The 4,001-nt window shown below is 42.2% G+C and overlaps 2 non-coding genes across 2 annotated transcripts; both read left to right on the top strand.

The window, feature by feature from the left end:
• Nucleotides 1-291: 291 nt before the first annotated feature.
• On the top strand, nucleotides 292-364 carry TRNAT-UGU (transfer RNA threonine (anticodon UGU)). The gene has a single exon. It is a non-coding gene; the product is annotated as a tRNA-Thr (tRNA).
• A 3,564-nt stretch (nucleotides 365-3,928) lies between these two features.
• On the top strand, nucleotides 3,929-4,001 carry TRNAT-UGU (transfer RNA threonine (anticodon UGU)). The gene has a single exon. It is a non-coding gene; the product is annotated as a tRNA-Thr (tRNA).

Raw genomic sequence — 4,001 nt, 5'->3', positions numbered from 1 at the left:
TTAGATCTCATTAATATTGTGTTAAACACGGAAAAACGAGCCCTTAGGTATACACTTCTTTCCCCTATTTCATTGAGCTAGGGTCTCGTACTGGCAGAATTGGTGTGTTTAGGTTGTATAAGAGGGACAATTAGTCAGCCGCCCGCTCATAATAAGTTCACGTGCTACGTGACGCCGAACATGCACATAAGAGTGTTTTCACATTCGTCGTTTGGCTTATAGATGACGCTGACTGTCACTCCTTCTTCTGAATTCACATATAAACTCATAAAAGTGGATGGAGGGAAGGCCGCTGTGGTAGCTCAGTGGTTAGAGCATCAAACGTGTTATTTGAAGGTCGTAGGTTCGATTCCTGCCCACGGCTGGTTATTTTTTTATCCACTTTTCTTTCTTCTTATTTACATTCCATTGGTTCTAATAACTTCCCCTGTACATTCCTTGGCATTACTGTCTGTTAGATCTCATTATTATTGTGTTAAAACACGGAAAAACGAGCGCTTAGGTTTACACTTTTTTCCCTTATTTCATTGAACGAGGGTCTCGTACTGGCAGAATTGGTGTGTTTAGGTTGTATAAGAGGGACAATTAGTCAGCTGCCCGCTCATAATAAGTTCACGTGCTACGTGGCGCCAAACATGCGCATAAGAGTGTTTTCACATTCGTCGTTTGGCTTATAGATGGCGCTGACTGTCACTCCTTCTTCTAAGTTCACATATAAACTCAAAAAGTGGATGGAGGGAAGGCAGCTGTGGTAGATGAGTGGTTAGAGCATCGAACGCGTTATTCGAAGGTCGTAGGTTCGATTCCTGCCCACGGCTGGTTATTTTTTCATCCACTTTTCTTTCTTCTTATTTACATTCTATTGGTTCTAATAACTTCCCCTGTACATTCCTTGGCATTACTGTCTGTTAGATCTCAATATTGTGTTAAAACACGGAAAAACGAGCCCTTAGGTATACACTTCTTTCCCTTATTTCATTGAACGAGTGTCTCGTACTGGCAGATTTGGTGTGTTTAGGTTGTATAAAAGGGACAATTAGCCAGCTGCCCGCTCATAATAAGTTCACGTGCTACGTGACGCCAAACATGCGCATAAGAGTGTTTTCACATTCGTCGTTTGGCGCAAAGATGGCGCTGACTGTCACTTCTTCTTCTAAGTTCACATATAAACTCAAAAAAGTGGATGGAAGGAAGGCCGCTGTGGTAGCTCAGTGGTTAAAGCATCGAACGCGTTATTTGAAGGTCGTATGTTCGATTCCTGCCCACGGCTTGTTACTCTTTCATCCACTTTTCTTTCTTCCTTTTTACATTCCATTGGTTCTAATAACTTCCCCTGTACATTCCTTGGCATTACTGTCTGTTAGATCTCATTATATTGTGTTAAAATATGCAAAAACGAGCCTTAAAGTATACACTTCTTTCCCTTATTTCATTGAACGACGGTCTCGTACTGGCAGACTTGGTGTGTTTAGGTTGTATAAGAGGGACAATTAATCAGCTGCTCGCTCATAATAAGTTCACGTGCTACGTGACGCCAAACATGCGCATAGGAGTGTTTTCACATTCGTCCTTTGGCTTATTGATGGCGCTGACTGTCACTCCTTCTTCTAAGTTCACATATAAACTCAAAAAAGTGGATGGAAGGAAGGCCGCTGTGGTAGCTCAGTGGTTATAGCATCGAAAGCGTTATTTGAAGGTCGTATGTTCGATTCCTGCCCACGGCTCGTTACTCTTTCATCCACTTTTCTTTCTTCTTATTTACATTCCATTGGTTCTAATAACTTCCCCTGCACATTCCTTGGCATTACTGTCTGTTAGATCTCAATAATATTGTGTTAAAACATGCAAAAACGAGCCCTTAGGTATACACTTCTTTCCCTTATTTATATGAACGAGGGTCTCGTACTCGCAGAATTGGTGTGTTTAGGTTGTATAAGAGGGACAATTATTCAGCTGCCCCCTCATAATAAGTTCACGTGCTACGGAACGCCAAACATGCGCATAAGAGTGTTTTCACCATCGTCGTTTTGCTTATAGATGGTGCTGACTGTCACTCCTTCTTCTGAATTCACATATAAACTCAAAAAAGTGGATGGAGGGAAGGCCGCTGTGGTAGCTCAGTGGTTAGAGCATCGAACGTGTTATTTGAAGGTCGTAGGTTCGATTCCTGACCACGGCTGGTTATTTTTTTCATCCACTTTTCCTTCTTCTTATTTACATTCCATTGGTTCTAATAACTTCCCCTGTACATTCCTTGGCATTACTGTCTGTTAGATCTCAATAATACTGTGTTAAAACACGGAAAAACAAAGCCCCTAGGTATGCACTTCTTTCCCTTATTTCATTGAATGAGGGTCTCGTACTCGCAGAATTGGTGTGTTTAGGTTGTATAAGAGGGACAAACAATCAGCTGCCCGCTCACAATAAGTTCGCGTGCTACGTGACGCCAAACATGCGCATAAGAGTGTTTTCACATTCGTCGTTTGGCTTATAGATGGCACTGACTGTCACTCCTACTTCCAAATTCACACATAAACTCAAAAAAGTGGATGGAGGGAAGGCCGCTGTGGTAGCTCAGTGGTTAGACCATCGAACGCGTTATTTGAAGGTCGTATGTTCGATTTCTGCCCACGGCTGGTTATTTTTTCATCCACTTTTCTTTCTTCTTATTTACATTCCATTGGTTCTAATAACTTCCCCTGTACATTCCTTGGCATGACTGTCTGTTAGATCTCATTAATATTGTGTTAAAACACACAAAAACGAGCCCTTAGGTATACCCTTCTTTCCCTTATTTCATTGAACGAGGATCTCGTACTGGCAGACTTGGTGTCTTTAGGTTGTATAAGAGGGACAATTAATCAGCTGCCCGCTCATAATAAGTTCACGTGCCACGTGACGCCAAACATGCGCATAAGAGTGTTTTCACCATCGTCGTTTTGGGTATAGATGGTGCTGACTGTCACTCCTTCTTCTGAATTCACATATAAACTCAAAAAAGTGGATGGAGGGAAGGCCGCTGTGGTAGCTCAGTGGTTAGAGCGTCGAACGTGTTATTTGAAGGTCGTAGGTTTGAATCCTGTCCACGGCTGGTTATTTTTTCATCCACTTTTCTTTCTTCTTACTTACATTCTATTGGTTCTAATAACTTCCCCTGTACATTCCTTGGCATTACTGTCTGTTAGATCTCAATAATATTGTGTTAAAATACGGAAAAACAAAGTCCCTAGGTATACACTTCTTTCCCTTATTTCATTGAATGAGGGTCTCGTACTCGCAGAATTCGTGTGTTTAGGTTGTATAAGAGGGACAATTAATCAGCTGCCCGCTCACAATAGGTTTACGTGCTACGTGACGCCAAACATGCGCATAAGAGTGTTTTCACATTCGTCGTTTGGCCTATAGATGGCGCTGACTGTCACTCCTACTTCAAAATTCACATATAAACTCAAAAAAGTGGATGGAGGGAAGGCCGCTGTGGTAGCTCAGTGGTTGGACCATCGAACGCGTTATTTGAAGGTCGTATGCTCGATTTCTGCCCACGGCTGGTTATTTTTTCATCCACTTTTCTTTCTTCCTATTTACATTCCATTGGTTCTAATAACTTCCCCTGTACATTCCTTGGCATGACTGTCTGTTAGATCTCATTAATATTGTGTTAAACACGGAAAAACGAGCCCTTAGGTATACACTTCTTTCCCCTATTTCATTGAGCTAGGGTCTCGTACTGGCAGAATTGGTGTGTTTAGGTTGTATAAGAGGGACAATTAGTCAGCCGCCCGCTCATAATAAGTTCACGTGCTACGTGACGCCGAACATGCACATAAGAGTGTTTTCACATTCGTCGTTTGGCTTATAGATGACGCTGACTGTCACTCCTTCTTCTGAATTCACATATAAACTCAAAAAAGTGGATGGAGGGAAGGCCGCTGTGGTAGCTCAGTGGTTAGAGCATCAAACGTGTTATTTGAAGGTCGTAGGTTCGATTCCTGCCCACGGCT

This window comes from Rhipicephalus microplus, chromosome 1 (assembly GCF_043290135.1).
Source record: "Rhipicephalus microplus isolate Deutch F79 chromosome 1, USDA_Rmic, whole genome shotgun sequence".
NCBI classification, from domain to species: Eukaryota; Metazoa; Arthropoda; class Arachnida; order Ixodida; family Ixodidae; genus Rhipicephalus; species Rhipicephalus microplus.
Note: the sequence above shows the minus strand (reverse complement) of the source record. Positions and strands in the feature narration are given on the sequence as shown.